The 21,857-nt window shown below is 47.3% G+C and overlaps 1 protein-coding gene across 2 annotated transcripts in view; it reads left to right on the top strand.

Moving 5' to 3' along the window:
* Positions 1–4,951: 4,951 nt before the first annotated feature.
* The window catches only part of TEX2 (testis expressed 2), a 107,403-nt gene continuing 90,497 nt past the window's right edge, over positions 4,952–21,857 (top strand). For both annotated transcript variants that reach the window (XM_022589157.3, XM_022589158.3), the window contains exon 1: positions 4,952–5,064. The gene's annotated coding sequence lies outside the window, so the exon portion shown is untranslated. The remainder of the gene's footprint in view (positions 5,065–21,857) is intronic.

The raw sequence follows: 21,857 nt of genomic DNA, 5'->3' as shown, positions 1-21,857 counted from the left end.
TTCCCAGACCAGGGCTCGAACCCGTGTCCCCTGCATTGGCAGGCAGATTCTCAACCACTGCGCCACCAGGGAAGCCCCAGGTGAGGCATTCCTAAAGCCCTGGAAGACTTTCCTCCAGTATCCCTTCCCACAAATGCTCATGTCTCCATGACGATGGTGGGAGTCCCTCTGTTCATTAACAGGTTTTTTTTTGGCCATGCTGTGTGGCTTGTGGGATCTTAGTTCCCTGACCAGGGATTAAACCCAGGCCCTGGCAGTGAAAGCGCTGAGTCCTAACCACTGGACCGCCAGGGAATTCCCAGGTTTTTATTTTAGAAGGAAAGCCAAACGAGAGAAGGATGCTCTTCCCAGCTCCGTCATCTCAGAGAGTAAGCCCAGTGGTGGTGCAGAGTGAACAGGAAGCACTGGAGGCCACACGGCCTCAGATCATTCTCCATAAGGAACCAGAGGAGGGAAAATCCAGGAGTCGAGTGTCTTTAGAAACTCCAGCTGTATGGCCGCACCTGACCTTGTCATCACTCAGAATAGTTCGTCTGTGAAAACCTCGCCTAACCCATCCCACTCCAAATCGACACAAAGTCTGGTTCTTCCCATCTCTCCTGCCCCACAGATTTCCTCTGGGGCAGCTCCCCACCCCCTTGGATTTCCTTCTATCTCCATCCAACTTAAAACACGTGATCCATCACTTCAACCCCCCCTGTTGTCAGTAACCTGCACTGTTTTGTATTTCTCCTGTTCCTGACCCTGTAAATTCTTGACTCTAGATTCTCCACACCCGGGCCCGGCTGCTGAGCCCCACATAACCATCCATCCAACTCCGATCCTGGGAATGCTTCAAATGCATGGGCCCTCAGGGCTGCCCAGAATTCTCCCTCTCCATCTGGCAGCTCCCTCCTTCATTCCTCTCAGTGGCTTTTCCAGTTCTTCACTGTTTCCCTCAAAGCCCCTGTTACTACCTCCCACCCACTCTCAAGAGATGACTTCGCCTCTCACTTTAGAGCTAAAATAATAGAAGCCAGCAAGCAGGAATTTCCTTAACTTCCTGCCCTCCATCTATGAATGAATCTGCACCCACACCCATTCTTGTCTGCAACCAGCTTAAGTGGAAGAGCAAACCCTCTTCCTCCCCAGGGGCAGCTCCCCTGTCCCCGTGGGCTTCCTGGCGACCCTGTCCTCTCCTGCCCGGCCTCTTCATTCTGGTGTCTTAGCTCTTCTCCTCAGCCCAACTCTAGGGAGACTCTGCATCTCCAGCCCCACCTACACTGCTTTTGTCAATGGCCTCAGTAACCTTCTAATTTCCAAATCCCAAGGTGCACTGTTCAGATCTCTCCCAACTTGACCCTTCTAAGGCATATGTTGCTCCCTCCACCTCCAATCTCTTCTCCTTGGTGACAACATACTTACTTGTTATTTTTTGTTTGTTTGTTTTTGTTTTTTTAAAATCACCTCTCTGGTTTCTCCTCTTTTTTTTTTTTAAGTAGATGTATTTTATTTTATTTATTTATTTACTTATTGGCTGTGTTGGGTCTTTGTTGCAGTGCATGGGCTTCTCATTCCGGTGGCTTCTCTTGTTGCAAAGCACAGGCTCTCGGCGTGTGGGTTTTAGTCATTGTGGCACGCGGGCCCAGTAGTTGTGGCTCACAGGCTCTAGAGGGCAAGCTCAGTAGTTGTGGTGCATGGGCTTAGTTGCTCTACAGCATGTGGGACCTTCTGGGACCAGGGCTCGAACCCGTGTCCCCTGCATTGGCAGGTGGATTCTTAACCACTGTGCCACAAGGGAAGCCCTGGTTTCTCTTCTTAGTAGCCTTCATCTGGTCACCCCTAAAACACTATGGGGTTCCCCAGCAATTATAAATGCCTATTCTGTGTGCCATAGCTCCTGTGCTTAACTTTGTGGAAGCCTATAATGGTCTATCAATTTGTCAGTCTTTCTCTGTTAGATCTAGTGCTAAAAGGCCATCTTTATGCACTTTTTTTTTTTTTTTTTTACAAATACTGTCTTCATTTCCATCCCCAGTACTCAGCACAACACCTGGTACTTACTGAGCTCTCAGTGATTGCTCGTTAAAGGAGCAGCTTGTGGCACAATGGACCCCTAACCCTTTTTTTTTAGATGTATGAGTGGATCAACTTTTTGTTTTTGTGTACTTCGTAACCATTTCTCCTGCCAAGAGTGCAATGCAATGTCAAAAAATTGAAGCAGGGACTTCCCTGGTGGTACAGTGGTAAAGACTCCATGTTCCCAGCGCAGGGGGCACAAGTTTGATCCCTGGTCGGGGAACTAAGATCCCACATGCTGGGTAGTGTGGCCGAAAAAAAGAAAGTGGAAGTAAAAAATCGTACAGCCTTTTTTTTTTTTTTTTTCCAGTTTAAGTTTCATGAGAAAATAAGAATTAACTTGAAATGCCATAATTGGGAATAATCAAGTATACTGGAACCTGTAGGCTTAAGCTGGAGCCTGGGTTGAGAGAGAGACTTGGGTGATGGTTGGGGGGGAGGGAAGCAGATGCCAGAGTAATAACTTGGGTTTGAATTTCTATGACTTCTATAGGTAGAAAAGATTTAGTTCACTTTGTACATATTGTACCTATAGATCAGCTATTTGGGGGAGAAAGTAAGGAATCTTGTTTGATATCTAAATTTAGCATCACAATCCCTGGCCTTTGTCATTGGTCACTATACTGAGTCACAGACTCCAAGCTCTAAAATCACTCTTTTCATTTGTAAGTTCAAAGTACATATGTATTTATGTATATTTATTTGATTTGGTTTTCATGCCAGCCCCAGGAGGCAGAATTTGTTATTATCCCATTTTATAGACAAGCACTCAGAGGCTCAAAAGATTTAATGATATGTCTTGTTCAAGATCAAGCAGGTGGTAAGTTAGAGCAATGGAACTTAAACTCCAAGGCAGTGCTGCTATATTGAGCTGTCTTTTGGTGAAGATCAGTGATATTTGCTTCTTTTGCCTTTTGAAGTTAGCCATCCTGTTTCCAGCAGCAAGGACAGGCATTTAGGCAGGCACTGGGGCAGGCAGGTAGGAGGTCATGAATGCGGCTCTCTCTTGAGCTAGTCTTGTGATCTTGGACACATTACCAATCCTCCATGAGCTTCAGCTTCTGCATCCGTAAAATGGAGAAAATAACAACCATACCTACCACACAGGGTTCTTGTAAGGTTTCAATGAATTAATATGTGCAAAGATCTTGACGAAGTGTCTTGCCCAGAGAAACCTCTTAAAGGTAGGACGTGTTAATATTATTATGTTATTATATGTTTATTTTTCAAAGCATCCAAATTCCTCACTTTTCAGAAAGAAAGTCTTCTTCTAAGGGTTCGTACTAGATCTTATTGGCCTCCAGGTAAGGTTGACACTGTATTAATTAATCTAATATTTATATAGGGCTTGGCCCAGGCAAGGAGGGTTGGGGGGCACTCTGAGATGCACACTGCCAGCTTCCGGGGACCCTTGCGGTGGTGCAGCTCCAGGCACCCCACTTCACTCCCCATCCCACCCCCAGCCCAGGTGGAGGTTTTAAGAGGTGGCCGAGACAAGCTTTGGGCTGTTTCTCTAGTGCTAACTGCCTTTGTTGCACATTTCCAGATATCCACGACCGGAACCCTCTCCATTTAAGACAAGAATTCTTCTTCCTTTGGGAAGGCCAAGTGAAGCAAATGGTGATCCCAGGCAGTGATATCTGCAACCCAGAGACTTAATCCTGATGAGGCTGATGAATGTGTGTGTCGAGCTGTTCCTGGCAAACACAGCACCTATCAGATATCACAGCAAAACAACAACAACGACAAAAACGGTTGTTCTTTGGAGTCAGTTTGCTCCTCGTAGGACGGGTCTAGGTGGAAGGGGCTGACTTTCAAGTCGAGGCAGTGACTTCTGGGTCAGATGTGTGTCTGGGACACAGGGATGGGGACAGGAATGTATCTGGGAGGGTGGGCAGGGCTTGATGTCTTTGGAACCAAGCTCCAGAAGGGCAAGGCACCCTCCTGGGGTTATGACTGGGCCTGGTGATGGCAACGAGGAAGGGTGTGTTTGCCGTTGAAGTATTTAAGCATTGTCTCACCAGTCAGAAAACAAGACTGGCTTGTTGCTTCATCCCAGCCCAGGGCCCTTCAAACTCAGATCTCAGCATGACCCACTCAGGCAACTGTTCTGAGTTTCTCAGTAGGCGACGTCCAGCCCAACTAGCAAGTCTCCCAACCGTATTACTGATTTTGAGGATTAAAAAAAAAAAAAGTTTCTCTTTATTTTTGTCAGTTGAATTTGGATTTCATTACAATGATCGACTTGAAATACGTGCCTGAGTGTGGCTCTTGTACCACCCACAGCAGAATCGCCTCAGGGGAGGGGCGTTGAAAAATGCATACTTTCCCCAGTCCCATTCCAGACACACGGAATGTCTATTAAATATGTTTAAAAAGATCCTCCAGGGTGAGGTTGAGAATGTGTCTTTGTAAGCCAACTTCTGGGATTGGACGGGAACAGATTTGCCTGACTGCCCTCTAAACCCAAACCTGAGTTAATTTGTCAAGCGGGAAACCCTTGGTTCTCGGAGACTCAGTTTCTCCTTCTGACAGAGGTAGGTTCTGTCTCCACTTGTTGCTAGGCTGCAGGAAGAGGAAATTAATATGCAAAGCGCTGGGGAGAGCGCTGCTGCCAGGCTGGGAGAGAAGAGAAGCTCCTACCTCTCCCACACCAGGCTCTCTCCCTGGTAACCCCGCCGCCGCCCCTCTCCCCAGCCCCATGGGCGGCGGCCCCTTTAACAGACCTGACCAATCGCCCGGCCATTTCCGCGGCCGCTCCTCGGCGCACTTGTAGAGGGCTGGATTGGCCGGGCCTGGCGCGCGGCCTGTTCCGCCCCCGCCGCCCTCTGGTTGGCGGCGGCGGCCGCGGGTGCGGGGCGGGTCCGCCGGCGGGGCGGGGCGGCCGGTGGCCCGGGGGCGGGCTGGCGGCAGGACTGTGGCCCGATCCCGAGCCGTAGCGGGAGCTGTGGCGGCCGTGGAGCACGGGCGCCGGCGCAGTACAATGAGGCAGCCAGTGGATCCGGGGTGAGCGCTCCCGGGGCCGGGTGGGGCGGTGGGGGGAACGCCCGCCGAGAAGGCTCAGGCTCCTCAGGTTCCGGGGTACGGTCGGGGGCCGGCGGCCGTTGGTGCGGCGGGGCGCGGGGGTCCGGCCCCCACAGGGCCCCGCCCCGCTGTCACGGTCTAGGTTAAGTTGACAGGGGCGCCTACCCGCGACGCCCCCGGGCGCACCTACCCGCGACGCCCCCGGGCGCACCTACCCGCGACGCCCCCGGGCGCACCCTTCTTTCCTTTGGGGCGGTGTGGGGCGGTCTGGGCTTGACCCCGCCGGAGGTGCCCTCCGGCCGGTCCCCGCAGCCTGCGGTCCACGGGCTCCGGGTTCGGCCCCGTCCGGGGAGGACCGTCCACAAGCAAACTAAGGGAAAACAGCTTGTAATTTTGTGAATGGGGGCCCCGGGTTCCTGCCGCCCCCAGCGCTCACGGTGCGAAATGCCTGGAAGTCGAGAACCGCAGTTACTTTTAGGCGGATATTTTAGAGGCTCTCTGCGCCTCGGGTTGTTTTTCTCTAGCTCCTGGAAATTGTGGGTGGCAGTAGGTGGTTTGCGTGCCTTAGACCTGAGGCGGCGGCGTCCCGAAAGCCGGGGGTTTGGAAGGTTAACAAGTGACATTGGGCTGAGGCCTAATGCCAGGTGCCGTGCCCCAGAGCTCGGGTGTGACGGCGGAGGTTGTGCTGCCGGGGAGCACACGAATGAAGCGGTGGGACCGGGGATGGACTGAACCGTCGGCTTCAGCTCCGCCTCGCACGCTGCCCAGAATGCACGGCTGACGCGGGAGTCGGTGCAGGGGAGTTTTCCCCTTTTGAAAATGGTTTTTGGAAAACTTAGCCCCTAGGTGGGTTGATGGTTACTTAAACCATCTGTTGTTATGGTTACACGGCAGCCAATGTAAGGGCAAAGTCTGTTTCCACCCTCGCTCTTCCTCCAAAGCTGTGAAGTACTTTGTCACTACGTCTTAATCGACGCTTCCCAGGGAGGGCATACTTTTTCAGAGTTGGAGGAAAAGCGTGGGCTCCATGAAGACAGGGGTGGTGCCATATTCATGTTTGAAGTTCTAGCTCTTGACACCAGGGCTCCTCTGCACAGGAATTGAAAAGAACCAGCCTTTCGCATGTTTTGATGGTTTTCATCAAAGGATTTAAAGGAGTCCTTTCAGGAGCTTGATGTAAGCTGGAAGGGAAACAATGAGTGACTTTTATATGGAAACCAACAAGGAAAAACGGAGGGGCAAATGATCCTTGAACTCTGGGATAGGGAGTGTTTGCAGAATCTAGGTTTTTGTGGGTTTTTTTTTTTCGATGCACAGCTTGTGAGATCTTAGTTACCAGACCAGGGATGGAACCAGGGCCCTGGGCAGTGAATGCACAGAGTCCTAACCACTAGACTGCCAGGGAATTCCCAGGAGTCTAGGTTTGTGGGTTTAGAGCTCAGTGACACAGTGAAGCTTATCTCCTAGGAGGTATTGAAAGAGCAAAAGTGCCATTTCTATCAGCTCTTACCCAACCGTTAAATCATTTCAGGATTCTTTGAAATTCTTCTAAAAGTTGGTGATTGGTCTAAACTTATGGAAAACAAGCAGCCTCCTGAGGTGATGGGGGTAGGGTGGGATTTTTGCCTTTTTTTTTTTTTTCCCACTGGGCCTCTCTGGGAGTGTCAGGGAAGGCTGGGATGGGGATGGGTAGGGGGTGTATGGAGGACTGTGGGTGAACTTGACTTGCCTGCACATTTATCTCCAGGAAAGGTGCTGTGCCTGAGAGGAAGGAGATTAACAAACTGATTCAGTTCAGATGATGGTGGTAATTGAGACAACTGCCAAGGCACCCGAGGGCTGGACAGAGGAGGGGGAAGAGAAAGTGCAGGGGTTTGGTGGGGCTGAGGGGGCTGGACCTTGTTGGAGGTTTGAAGAGCGGGTAGAATGTCATCGTGTGAGAGGACTGGAGAAATAGCTTTCGCCAAGTGTATCGTTTGTGTATTAGAGATTATGGTTTTAGAATGCTTCTGGAAAAGAAGTAGGAAAGATTATTAGGCTTTTAGGTAGAATAAATATATAGGATGTTTTGCAGTTTTGGTCAAAGTGAAATGACATGTAGTCAAAAAATATTCACTCAACTAATTTTTGTTGAGAGTTGGCTGTGTGCCAGAAACTTTGAGGCATTATGGGTATGATGGAGAAAGAAACAGGTCAAGAATTTGTTTCTACATCCATATGATTCACCTTCCCTCCAAGTCAAAGCTCTTCTGAGGATTTTCTGAAGCTCTTGAAGAAAGAAAGGGAAGAAATGCACAGAATATTACTTAAGTAAGAACAAAACAGAACAATGGGGAAATTCTTCCTGCTGTAGATCACTTTTGGTATCAAACTGAATCTTCCAAGACTGGTTTTCTGTGTCAGGTTTGGTATCTCTTCATCCTCATATCTATTGACCAGTGTCTTTTGATAGTGTTAAGTTCTCTCTTTTTTTCCCTTTCCCCTGTCAGTTAGTTTATTGAGACGTTTGGAAGTTCATCAGCTGTCCCTGTCCTCCAGGTGCTTCCAGTTCATTTTCTTTGCCTGAGTGTCCCTCAGGGTCTGCTTTCTCCTGTCTGATCCTTATTCTCTCCTGAGTGTCCCACTTGGGAATTGCTGAGGTCACAGGGAATTGTTTGTTCCTTGATTCTCTCCCAAAGCAGAAGGTGGCTAGTATAGAAAAGAGCATTTGTTGAATTCCAGCTCTGCCATGTGCTGCTTTCTCTGTTTGTATATATATCCTTTCCCGTCCTTGAGCAGCCCTCTAAGTGAGCTAGATGCTGGTAGCCTCAATTTACAGGAGAGGAAACAGAGGCTCAGAGCAGTTCAGTAAATTTCCCAGGGCAATAAGCTGGTTAGATAGTGGAACAAGATTTTATTTTTTTGGCGGTACCACACGGCTTGCAGGATCTTAGTTCCCCCACCAGGGATTAAACCCAGGCCCTCGGCAGTGAAAGCACAGAGTCCTAACCAGTGGACCACCAGGGAATTCTCTGGAACAAGAATTTCAGTCTACGACTTTCTGATTCCAAATGTGCTTTTTCCATCGTACCACATTGCTTTTCCCAGAAGAAGGATGGCCGTTTATTATAGTGTAGCACAGTGCCTTCTTGGACACATGAAAGGTCAGGTTCAGAGAAGTCCAGAGAATTGCCGCAGTTAATGTGCTCATGGTGGGACAAGAGTTAGCACCACTGTGTCCTGCCTCTCTGCCACGTGTGTTTTTGGGTAATTCATGTGGCTCTCAAGAAATCTGAGTTTACTGCCATGAAAAGTTGACCAGACTTACCAGGTATGTATCCCAATGCTTCCACTTATCAGCTCCGTGACCTTGGGCAATTATTTTCTCTCTCTGTGTACCTCAGTTTCTTTATCTGTAAGTGGGACAATATTCACATTTCAACAACGCTAAGACAGTACAGTTTGTCTCATCTTAACATTTCTGAAAAGTATCTTATAATCTATGAGGTCTTAAGTTGTAGTTGGCAGTAACTCCCTTTTTCGTACGTAAAATAATGGTGTCATAGTCAGTGGGGTTCTAGGTCATATGAACCACGGTAGTACATTCTTTATCGGTAGTTGTGAGGATTACATGAAGTCACTCGTGTGCCTGGCACAGCGTGAGCACCCAGTAACAGTTGCTTCTGTCGGATGACAGAACGTATGGTTAACTGGTAGGTGGCTCTGGGGAAAAGCTAGGGAGCATCTCGTAAGATTTGCCACTTGGAGCCCAGGCAGTAATCCATGGTCTGTGGGCTGGAGGAACGTTTTTCAGTTTGCGTGAAGCTCTGTCCTTTGGCTGACTCTTGTCCGCGTGAGAAGCATTGACTTCAGGAGCTAACCAGCCGTAGACAGACAGCTCCCTTTGTCCTGCCTGTTTATTGAGTTCTTTGTCAACTTTAAATCCCAAGTTAAAAATAACTATCGTGGGCTTCCCTGCTGGCGCAGTGGTTGAGAGTCCGCCTGCCGATGCAGGGGACGCAGGTTCGTGCCCCGGTCCGGGAGGATCCCACGTACCGGAGAGCGGCTGGGCCCGTGAGCCATGGACGCTGGGCCTGCGCGTCCAGAGCCTGTGCTCCGCAACGGGAGAGGCCGCAGCAGTGAGAGGCCCGCGTACCACAAAAAAAATAAAAATAAAAAAATAACTATTGTTATAAGAAGTTTGGAAACGTAGGCTGATGTGAATACTCTTATACGTGAATTTTAAAGCACCTCAAGGTTCTATGCAAGATTCCATGTTGCCTCTTGCCAAACTCCTTGTAATGCTTAATTGCATTGTGTGAAGTGTCTGTGAGGTACCATTCATCAGAGGGATGATAGGAGGTCATGAAATCACAGAAACCCTGGGTTTCTGAGTGAGCTAGAGAGAGCACTGCAGTTGGTATTAAGAGACCTGTTTCCAGTCCTGGGGGTTTATCCTGTTATTATGTGTGTCTTGGGCACATCATTTCCCCACTCTGGATCTTGAGGGTCCCTTCCAAAATGAGGACTTGATTTCTTAGTCTCCTCCCCCACACTCGCTCCAATACAGTGTCATAGATTATGTGAGTTTATGAATCTAAGGATCTGAGAAATTAAATGGTTGAAAGGAAATGAGTCTGAAGTCTCAGGTCAATGTTTGTGCTAGCGCTTTTGTAAAGAGAAAAGAACGGGTAGGTGATAACCATATGAGTAACCATCATTTATGGAGAATTACTGTGCGCACTGTTCCTACTTTTAAACCTCACATCATCCTATGAGTAGTAGAGACTAGTGTCAATCTTATTTTAAGATGAGGTAACTGAGGTTCAGAGAAGTTAAGTAACTTGTCCAAGATCACACAGCAAGGACAAGGGCTTATAGCTGGGACTAGAACTCAAGCTTATGTTGCTCCCCAATATGAGTTCTGTGGTTGTTTCAGATGCACCCTGCCTCATTTTGGAATCTTCTGAAGCCATGTGCCCTGGAAGTTTTACCAGTTTAAAAAGTGAGATTTCCCTCTGCTTTGGGGTCATGCATTCCTAGTCTTTTATTGTGTACTGACCCCTGTTTAAATTCTGAGTTCTCATTCAGAACATCTGCTGCGTATTGGGAGAACTTTGTTAAACCTAAGGACGAACTCTATGGGAGTTGCAGAAGACTTAAGTCCTCTTTGGTTTTTCTTTGGTGAACAAAACCACAGGCCAGGTCACTGTGAGCACAGGTGGGACTGTTGAGAGAAGAATCTGACCTTTCTGTGAGGAAGCTGGTGGGGTGGGGAACAGGGTGGGCTTTGAAACAACGAGGTAACCTTTGTCTGTTGGGTTTGCTTGGAAGATTGGTTCTAAGGGCTTTACCCCCAAGACGATGATTGGAACTAACACACTGAGCCCCTCCCGGCTTATCCTAACAGTTGAGAATGGAACTGGGCAAGAGGAGCCCTCTTCAGTCACCACCTTATTTAGGATTTGAGATTTAAACCCACCGCTTGGATTGCTCCCGCAAATAACCTTTCAGAATCACAATATGCATTTCATAAGAGTTTCATTTCACGTTTGTTACTTAAAGCTGACATAAGCTGGCCAGTTCTCTTACTCAATTTTAAGTCCTTTCTTACACCTAATGTTGTTTTTTAAGCAGTGTTCCTCAAGATGGTTCTGTATATCATGTGGGGCTTGAAATATAAAATTTAAAAATCTTTCCGCTGAAAGGACTGACTGAACAGTGATTATCACTCATTAAACAAGTATCTGTGCGTCTGCTGGAGCCAAGCATTGTGCTTGGCATTGGAAATCCAATGGGGAGCAAAACAGATGTGTTCCCTGCCGACACATAGCACATTACGTAGTCTAGACAATAAACAAGTCAGCAGACGTGTGCATTATATATATTAAATTGTGATAAGCGTGAAGTCTCCTTCCTCTGAGGAAAAAGAACAGGCCCTGAGAAAGAATAAAGGGAGGGAGGCCAGCAACTGGGAGTGTTGAGAAGAGCACCTCAAGGGAGGGAGCAGTGTGTGGCAAGTCTGGCTTCAGGGGAGGAGGGCCTGAGAGGAGGGGATGAAGATGGGAGAGGCAGGTGCATCACAGAGCAGAGGGGAGGGGCTGGGGCTCAGAGCCGGACACTGCTTGAGGCACCTTAGGAATTTCTTACAAGGGTTTGCTGACTCACAGGCGGTGGGGAACTTGGCCTGGAGGGGATGAGCTTCTGTTCTGGGTCCACATTTCCCATCATTCTGTGTGCAAAGTAACCACAGGGCAGTAGGTAGGACTGAAATGGCTCCTGTGCACGTCCACTGGAGTCCGCTGGAGGCATCTTGCTGTGGCTCAGTGTGGGACAGCCTGTAACGAGCTAACCATCAGCCGGCACCTGGGCAGTGCTTGCCCTGGAGCCTCGGCAGTGGGTGCAGGGCTCACCTTGAAGTCAGGGTGGACCGGAAGCATTGTTCCTCTGCCTGCAGGTGTCTGCTTTAGTGTTGGGCTGTGGGAAGTGGATCTTTAGTCTTTTTTTTCTGATAAGAGGAGGCAGAGGCCAGTGGCCCTATTATCAGGTGATCAAGCATGATGGCTCCGAGTTGCTGAAAGAAGAACCCACCTGAAGGGACATGGTGTGGTGCTTTCTCATAACCACCCCACCTCCGGTCACACAGGAGGAGAATTTCATAAAACAAGTCACTGGCTTTGTTAGTTCTTGACCTGGCTTGGGAGGTTTGGTAAAATACTATGAACCCAGCCATATCAAAGTTTATAATTACCCTACAGAATATTTGTTAGAACCGATTGAATTTGTATATAATTGCATTAGTCCTTTTTTTAAAAAAGATCAATTATTCAGGAAAAAAGATTTTGAATACACGAAAGGAAAGAATAACATAACGAGCTTCGTGTTTCTGTCACTCAGTTTCAGTAACATTTTGCTAATCTTGTTCCGAGATAGTTTCACATATGAAGCATTGTTGGCGGATTTTCTGTCACAATATAAATGTATCTTTGGGATATAAAATCACATGGTAGATATGGTTCGAGAGAAAAAATTCCTGCATGTTGCATCATTACAGGACTGGTGTTAGTAGTTGAAATTCCAAATCTGAAATGAACATTTCTTGCAAGCCCCTTATAGACTTGATTATGAAAAGTAGGCACAAAATTAGATTACCAATTAATCTATGTATTTACTGAGAATATCAACTACATTGGACAATGTGTAGGGTATATGTAAAAAGAGTAAAACAGTCTCTGTCCACATTGGCTTGTAAAATCATGGTCCCTTTCTTCCTCACAAGGAATCACAAGGTTTTATCTTCAACATTCCTGGCAAATAAAATATACACAAAGCCCTAACTGTGAAACTAACTAAAAAGCACTATTTTTGTGGTGCATGTTAACTTAAATTCAGATTATAGCATTCACTTATAAAATCGAGGGGAACACAGTTAATATGTTGAAAGTCTCCATATGTTAAACTTTTGTGTATTTTTTTTTTAAGGGGAAATTCAAATCAAACAGCAAAGAACCCTGTAGCAGCACCTCTACATCTGTGCCGTCAATATGGTGGCCACTAGCCGCATGTGACTATCAAATACTTGAAAGGTGGCTAGTGCAACTGAGAAACTGAAGTTTTAATTTTAGTTAATTTTCAGTTAAATAGCTCTCTGTGGCCACATTGATGGTTTTGTAAACCCTGGAGCTACACTGTTCAATCTCTATGGTAGGATAAAATCCAGCACAAACTAATTTGGGCAACAAATGGAACAGCACAGTTCACATGTAGGTCCCAAACTCAGTATGTTTTAGAGAAAAGGAGTTTGATTATGTAGAAGGAAGAACTGCTTCTTGGGGTTCACTGTCTTCCTGTAAGAGCAAGGTTTTGGCAGCTCAGACACCTGGAGAAGTTAGATTTGATGCGGGATGTCTCCCGGGGCTCAGATCTTATGAAATAAGGAGTGAATCTCCCTGCTTGTGCTGCTGTTGCATTGTGGAAGGTCTCTGAGAGGTAGACGGGAGTCTGTTGAGTGACTCATGTGAAGGTTTCTGGAGGTAGAGTGACCTCAGCCTTGGGAGTTGCATTCATTGCCAGGGGGGTTTAGAGGCTCAGAGGAGACATGCCAAGGGCCTGGCTATCTTGATCACCTTTCTATCCCCAGCACATAGTAGATGCTCAATAAATGTGTTTCAAAAATGGATGACGGTTTTTAAGAACAGGTTTAAGAGCAAATAAGAAGTGCTTTAAATTTGTCTAGAAATTTGAAAAATAGTTGCCAAAGGAAGTATGTGTAATACCAGTGAGCTGCAGAGTATATACAGCCAGTATTTTCTCCTGGAGGTAATTGACATTTGTCTTCACTGCAAATGCAAGCTGGCTTTTATCTCATCCGTTACCAAGTGCTGTTATTTTCATCTTTTAAACGTCTCTTGAATGGTTCTCTTTCTCGCCAACTTCACTGCCACCACTCTAGTCCAAACTACCATCTTTTGGCTTCGAAGACTGCAGCAGCTGCCTCCCTCCTCTCCCCACAGCTGCTTCCTCTCCTTTCTAATCTCTTCACCCCTCTGCAGCCAGAGTGGTGTCTTAAAAATTCCCGGGCTTCCCTGGTGGCGCAGTGGTTGAGAATCTGCCTGCTAATGCAGGGGACACGGGTTCGAGCCCTGGTCTGGGAGGATCCCACATGCCGCGGAGCAACTAGGCCCGTGAGCCACAACTACTGAGCCTGCGCGTCTGGAGCCTGTGCTCCGCAACAAGAGAGGCCACGATAGTGAGAGGCCCGCGCACCGCGATGAAGAGTGGCCCCCACTTGCCACAACTAGAGATAGCCCTCGCACAGAAACGAAGATGCAACACAGCAAAAATAAATTAATTAATAAACTCCTACCCCCAACATCTTCTTAAAAAAAAAAAAAATTCCCAATATAATCATGCCACGTCCTTGCTCAAAACCCTAGGAAGGCTTCCAGTTGCTCCCAGGATAAGAGCCACATTCTGAACCTGGTCTGAAAAGTGCTGCGTGATCCAGCCACTCCTGCCTCCTGCTTCAGCCTGGGCCTGTGCCTCTCTCCTCCTGGTTTATTATAGTCTAGGCACCCTTCCACTCCCAGCTGGAAGGGAGCTCTGCCTTTCAGGAACTGAGCCACCTTGCTGCTCCCTCTTCAGGAAACAGCTCTGACCCCTCACCTCGCTCCCCTTTTCTCTTTTGTCCTTTACAGCACTTCTCACTGTTGTTGTGACATATTCTTTAGGAGACATCTGCTTTTCCCCTTCCTCCAGGAGGGCAGGGACCTTGTCGATTTTGCTCATTCTTATATACCCAGTGCCTAGCTCAGTATCTGACCCATTGCACAAGCTTCTTAAATGTTTACTGGGTGAATGAATGAATGAGTGAGTGAATGTAAGCACATTGGGAACAAGGAGGAACTTGAAGAATGCTCTTTAAAACTTGGATTTATTGGAAGGATTGAATAGTTTTTAGAGTAGAATAACCTGGGAAGGGAACTGGCCGGGGTGGGGGTCAGGGGAGAGTCTTTGGGAATCTATTGTTGGAGCTGTCCAGTGGGTTTAGCACTGTCTTACAAGAGAAGTATGTCTGTGCCCTTGTCACAGACTTGAAAGGCATTTGCCTGTGAAGTTGCAAGGGTGGCCCTCCTGTCTGGCTTCCTATCCCAGCCCTCAGGAGGCATCACTCTCACTGAGTGTGTGTCCTTAGTAGCACGGGTCTCCAATTTGAGACCTCAGGGTTAGAGTCTTCCATATGCAGCCCACAGTCAGGGATGTAGTAGTCTTTTTTAAAAAATTTTGCTTATGTTTGGCTGCATTGGGTCTTTGCTACTCTGCGTGGGCTTTCTCTAGTTGTGGCGAGCGGGGGCTACTCTTTGCGGTGCGCAGGCTTCTTATTGTGGTGGCTTCTCTTGTTGTGGAGCATGGGCCCTAGAGCGCATGGGCTCAGTAGTTGCGGCACACGGGCCCAGTAGTTGTGGCTCGCAGGCTCTAGAGTGCAGGCTCAGTAGTTGTGGCGCACGGGCTTAGTTGCTCCTCAGCATGTGGGATCTTCCCGGACCAGGGATCGAACCTGTGTCCCCTGCATTGGCAGGCGGATTCTTAACCACTGCGCCACCAGGGAAGTCTCAGGGATGTAGTAGTCTTCCTCTCTTTCTAGAGAGTCAGGATTCTGCCCTGTTCGTATTTGCAGTGGGAGGGAATTCTAGTTGTGCCTTGGCGGGGAAGAGACTTACAGCTATTGGGAAGAATGGAGGCAGCTGTGTTTAGACCTGGCCCTGCAGCAGGTGAGACTTGCCCTCTTCCTGAGCCGACTTCTAGCTGAGGGGAGGACTCTGCTGGTGCTCATCAGATCCTCCTGTCATGTGGGAGGGACTCGTAGGAGAAACCTGGGTCTTCACCAGAAACTTTGAATTTCTGAATAGGAAATGGAAGGACTTGGCAGAGACAGTGGTTAAATTTCTTCTACAACTTGTGATTCTGAAAGAGAAAACTGATATGGGATGTCTCTAGCTGGTTTCCTAGGCAACGTGTTTTTTTGTTTTTGTTTTTATTTTTGGAAGGAAGGGGCTGGTTCCCTAGACCAGAGCCTCTGATAACCAGAGGGGAGGTATTTCATGGAGGCCAGAGTGATGTTTTCTGGGAGACTTACAAACCTGGTTAAGAAGGCTTTAAGCTGAATATTAAGGAGACAGGAAAATTGCAGAACCAGAGACCTCAGAGACCTGGGTGACTTAGCAGCAGTGTCGACACCGAAGTGGAGCCTAGGAACTCCAAGTGGGAGCTAGCAGCAGAGCTGGTTGAGAATGCCCCGTCGGAGGGTGTGCAGGTGATGGCTCCGTGCCCTGGAAACCTTAACAGCACAGCCAAGTAAATATGACCTGGCGGAGGGAGGGTTAGAACAGAGCAAAGTAGTGTGGGTATACCTGGCTCCAAAAGAAAACCCTATGAGAGATTCACTGTGTGTGCCCTGATCATGGAAGGCTGACGGGAAGTGTTTCAATTATGATGGAAGGAGCAGAGGGCAGGTTATTTCACCTTAGGACTCTGCCTGCCAGATTGAGGGGCAATGATTTTTCTTCATAGACAGATTTTAAAACAGGAGACCCTCGCCCCTGGCAGGTGTAGTAGACCAAGCAGATGTTCGTTAAGGTGAATTCCATGCAAAGTGGACCATGTGGTAGATTCTACCTTGCTGATAATTTTACCTCTGAGAGCAGGTAGAGGGAAGTGGGTGTGTGTGGGGTGGGGGTGGGAGTGGGGGGGTGGTCCTGCTTGGACCTAATGATGACAAATAAGGAAGAGCCGGTTGACGTTGAGGATGGGGTAAAGCCATGCAGAGTACAAGGGGGCCTGTGGCTGCAGCCAGCAACAGGCAGAGAGCTTGGTTCAGGGGAGGCGGGCTCCACAGCGCCTGCTCTTCACCCTGCGGTCACTGGGGTGAGCATCTCCTACCACATTTTGTTGCTTCCTTTGATAAAAATGACGGACCTCCTTCTCACCTGAGCTGGAACTGGAGACATTGTTGTGTCCTTAATATCCAGATGCCTGTTACAAATGACCTCTGGAGCATTAGCCCATGGCAGTGACTACATTGATGTGGCCTCTGCTTGGTTTCCCATCCTACTGTCCAGCCCCACCCCACAGAGTTAGGAGCAGAAACTCCAGTGCCTGTGCTAGGAAGTCTGAAGGGAGCTGTCCTAGGGGAAGGCGGAGCTGCCGGCTCTGGCTAAGCTCACAGGCAAGATCGAAGCGGAAAATAAGTCAAGAGTAGTAGAAAACCCAGGGGAAAGGAGTTGCTTTTGTTTTAATTTCCCAAGGTAGGCTAATGTCTGTGGGGAGATGATGAGTGATATTCGATCCTGATAGTAAAGCAGGAACATTAATTTTTTTTTTTTAAGGCTAAAACTCCCAATAGAAATGACTGTTGATCATGCTCCAAGCCAGAGACCAAACTCATTTGGTCAGCCGAGCTTTTGTCTTCAGGCTTGACTGTGACCAACAGGGGTGTAGGCAGAGGCTTAATAGCCTGCGGTGAATGTTATTTCATGAGGTCTGATCTGTGGTACGAAAATCTCATGGAAGGAAAAAACACAATTTGAGTTTCTGGATTAGGTGATGAGTTGTTTTGACAGCACAGGTAACAAGTACAGGGCCCAGGGTTTTCTGGGGCAGATGGTCAAGAGGTTCTTCCAACTATTTGAATTTATAATGCCAGAGTGTTAATCTCAAAAATTAAAATGTAATACATGTTTAAAGTATATACATTTTGACCCGCAGCTTAGAAGAAATCTTCCAGAAATTGCAGACTTAACTGTCTTCTGAAACCTTGCTCTACTGGGCCTGATAAGAATTTTTGACATTTTGTGTTATCTGTCAGAGTTGGCCTGGTAACTTCCATTTCCCTCCCCAGAAATGCTGTCCTGCTCCTCCTGGGCTCCTCCCAAACACTGCAGTGGGGTCCCCTGGCCTCTTACCCACCTCCATGCTGAGTAAGCACAGAGCAGGTGGGCACTGTTGATTGGTTAGTGTTGAGTGAGATGGGTGCTCAAGCTAAGGAAGAAAGGAGTATTTTTTGGCCACATTTTTTCCGTTTTAGGAGTTCTTTTATACAGGTGACCAAATTGGTATTTAAAATGGAAACGAGAGGTTTTGGTTTCTTGTTTTTGCAGTGATGAGGCAGGGGCAGGTACGTGGTTCAGCCTTGTCGGTTCCTTTTCCTGCCTGTGGTTGTAGGGCTTTTACATCAGTATCTCTCAGTGGTGTGATGCTGTTGCTAAGGGACTGAGTGGCCCTGCCAGACGAGCGGGAAGCCTGGAAACTGGCTTTGGAACCCCTCATCCAACCACCGTGATGATTTCAAAGCAGATTCTTTGAGGCTTGAGAAAGGTCTTGTCAAATAGGTTATCCCCATAGTGAGTTAATATGGGCTGGCTCTCCAGTGATCCCTTGATCATTCAGCGGATGACAGTGCTCAGAAGACAGTGGCTGTGCCTGGGGACTGTCAGTGAGCAGGTCCAGACTCTTGAAGTGAGAGTCAGTCTTCTGTGAATCTCTTAAAGGAAGTCCTTACCCACTTTGCCATTCCTTTTAAGGAAGGCCTTTGAAGAATCTTAAAGCAGGTATTTGAATAACATTAAACATGATAAATTCTTAATTATAAAGTGGTTAGTTAGATTCCTTTCTCCTGGGTTAATAGTTTATAAGTCAACTTGCCAGTTTTTCTTTCTTTTTTAACTTACGTAAGCACTTTTATGTTTTGGAATTTTCGTTTGTTTTTCGATTTTTTGGTTATTTGTGGAGTGTCTAGAAAGTAACCAGCTATTTTCTCATTAACGTCTTGGTTCCAGGAGTAAAAATCCTGGCGAAGCTTTGGGAGGCCCTAGATGACTGTCATCTTCCTAGAGCAGGACCTGACCCTGCTCTCTGTCTCCTGCCCTGTCCGGACTGCCTACAGCCCACACACCCACCATCCAAAGGGGTGTGGATCAAAACACCACCCTCTTACTCAGAACAATGCAGTGAGTTCTTTGAGTCAGGGTTTTTAACTTTGGGCAGGCGAAGGGAGAAGTCTTTGTCTTCCCGCAAATTGAATGTGAAATCTTGTGGGTATTTGTGTATGTGCATTTGGCTGCAGTGGCAGTGACAGTGGTGGCAGTGGGGTGGGGTCTTTGATGTTCATCAGGCTAAGTTACAGAAGAACTCCAGCTCTAAAGTTTCTTTATGTCTTGTCTAAAAAGCTCTGAAGCCAGCTTTTTAGAATGGAGGGACTGATTCACAGTAGGGGGAGAACCTAGAACAAGGGCTGCAGGGTCCTAGCTGGTGGGAGTCCATGTGTGCAAGCCTGGCTTCTCCTCACCAGTCATCATGCCAGGCTCTCTATCCCTGGACCCCTGAGATTCTCTTTCCTCACTACTGGCCTCTTGCCCCTCCTCAAATCCCTAAGATATCCTTTGTGGGAGAGCACTGGGTAAACTTGTCCTCTGAGCCAGGTATCTTGCACCATGATATTTTCTCCTTGGTTTCCTTAGTCATTTTCTTTTGATCAATGACCCAGTCGCCCCCTGCCCCCCCACCCAAGTCCCCACAGGGCTTCTCTTTTCATTTTTCTTGGGTTTATCTCTTTTATACCATCTGCTCCTCCTCCTCCATTTTTTTTCCTTAATGCATTCTAAGTTAATCTGTACCCTCTCATGGGCTTTCTGTTAAGTCTGGTAATTATTTTATTTTATTTTTTTTTGCGGTACGTGGGCCTCTCACTGTTGTGGCCTCTCCCGTTGCGGAGCACAGGCTCCAGACGCGCAGGCTCAGCGGCCATGGCTCACGGGCCCAGCCGCTCCGCGGCACGTGGCATCCTCCCGGACCGGGGCACGAACCTATGTCCCCTGCATCAGCAGGCGGACTCCCAACCACTGTGCCACCAGGGAAGCCCAAGTCTGGTACTTCTTGTCTGCCACCAGAAAGGGGACCCTGAAGTAGAAAGAGGACTGGGAGTCTGGTCCTTGCAACCCTGTGACTCTGCCCCTCCGGGGAGTGCCTTGGGGTCTCAGCTCACCATTTCTAGGCTGGAAGTCCAGCGATCTGCTCTTGCAGCCTCTGACTGGTCAGGAATCCACATCTGGCATCACCGTCACTGGCTCCCTTCTTTCCTTGTGGACCTCATGTGTATCCTATGTTGTGAGCTCTGCTCATGAAAGTAAGATTCTGTTTTATATTCCTTATTCCAATTTTGCCAGAGGCAGAAAAGACAGAAGGTGTTGCTTTCAGAAAGACCATTCTTCTAGGGGCAGGCCAATATATAAGACAACACTGGTGACAGGTGTGCATTATTATAACAGAACCCTGTCAAATTTAAATTACAGTCAAAGATGGTCATCTTCTACCTTTGGTAGTTTGTTTCTTCCCCTCTCGGAATTTCTCCCACAGTGTTCTGGGGGCTCAGGGATCTGGCCCTGAACAGGGTTTTGGAGGAGGGGCTTCTGCTACTTCTGAGGATTCATGAGCCCTTTGGCAGCACAAAACCTTCGCGTGAAGGTGGGCATGTGATCCAGAGGCTCTGCCCAGGAAACCAGATCTCTTAATTGATAGAGCCACCTCATGAGCTAGTAATGCAAGCTGTTGGGAATTACAAAAAACCTACTGTGAAATTCATCTAAAATTAATGAAGAGTCAGCACTCTGGATTTTAAATACAGAGGAAGTTATGGCCTTGGCTTTCAGTTTCCCGAGGGTGGATTATTTCTTGCCAGTCTCTAAGCCTTCAGCTGGCTTTCCTTCTCCCCATTGTGCCTGTGACTCTAGTGGGTTTACATCCCTCCTCCTCTGACACAGACCCATGTTAATGGAGAGCTACCAAAAAATGCAGTGCATTCCCAAATCAATTGTTTGGGATTATCCATTCCACTTTTCCTTTCCATGAACACAGAGAAGTGAAAGGTCTAGTGTATTTAAAGAAAACAATAAAACGTGTGGAAAACAAAAACTTGGGAGTGAAAACCAGCTAGATGAATAGAACACGTCTGCTTTTCCTGACTTCGATTTTTTAAAAAGGAGCACTGTTCAATATTTCGTTTGTATGTCAGCATGTGAAGCTCTCTAGACCAGCGCTTACATATACCATGATAAATGGCTGAGGTATTTTGAGGCTAAAATATTTACTACTTTGGTGACATGTACTTTACAGGCATCCCACCCCCCTTGATTTAATAGGAAGGATCTCTGGTCTGTATGTGCTTTTATGTGGCTTGAAAAGGAACTGAGTATTCCATTTATATAGATTTCAATTAGGATAATGTCTTTGACACATCTCACAATGGTATCTTTTCTAGACTCTTAAGATAGAATTGTCAAATTATGGCAAACAGAATTAGAAATTATTTTGAAGTTTTCTCAGCAGATTGTAATTTCTCCTTCTGTGCATGTAGTCATTCTGGAAATAAGAGCGGAAAGGTACCTTTTTCTAAAATTTATTATTTTCCAAGTACAATGGTACCTTTTGGTTTAGAAAAAATGGTAGAGGGAGATTGTAGTCCGGGAGAGCAAGCAGAAAATAGGCATTTTCAGCCTTTTATTGTACCTTTGGCCACATTTTGGAAGAAAGACCAAAAATTGCCATATATGTGAAAGAACAGTGGTAACCGGGTGGACTTGAAATAAGAGTGATATTTGAGAGTAACAAGGTCACTTTCTTCCCTGGCTTATAGGAACAAAGAATGTGTGATCACAGCGGGTCCAGCAGCCAGGGTTGGTGGGAGTGGAGAGTTCATGTAATCTGTAGGATATTTAAATTTATATGATATTTAAGTTTCCATGTTAGAAAAAGCTTATAGAGAGCAAGTTTGTTAAAACAAAAATAAAAAATAATTTTTATAAATAGAAGGGGGAATGTACAAGTATTAATTCTTACAGGATGTTGAAAAATTTTAAATGTCTAGGACACAGTATGTTGAGGGAGCCAGAGATCAGTGGGACAGTGACTTCAGGGTTACTTTTTTTTTTTTTTTTTTTGCGGTACGTGGGCCCCTCACCGCTGCGGCCTCTCCCGCTGCGGAGCACAGGCTCCAGACGCTCAGGCCCAGCGGCCATGGCCCATGGGCCCAGCTGCTCCGCGACACGCGGGATCCTCCCGGACCGGGGCAGGATCCTGCGTCCCCCACATCAGCAGGCAGACCCTCAACCACTGCACCACCAGGGAAGCCCCAGGGTTAGTTTTTGATGTAGAAACGCTCAGTTGAAGAAAAAGCTTGCCCAGGAGGAAAGTTTCTATGGAGATGTGCCCTGCATCTTGAGTGATGTCCTGAAGCATTGAAGACT

Source organism: Delphinapterus leucas, chromosome 19 (assembly GCF_059928025.1).
Source record: "Delphinapterus leucas isolate spDelLeu-1000000601 "Yukka" chromosome 19, BTC_Dleu_Yukka2, whole genome shotgun sequence".
In the NCBI taxonomy this organism is placed as follows: domain Eukaryota; kingdom Metazoa; phylum Chordata; class Mammalia; order Artiodactyla; family Monodontidae; genus Delphinapterus; species Delphinapterus leucas.
The sequence above is the reverse complement of the archived record's forward strand: the minus strand, read 5'-3'. Positions and strand labels throughout refer to the sequence as shown.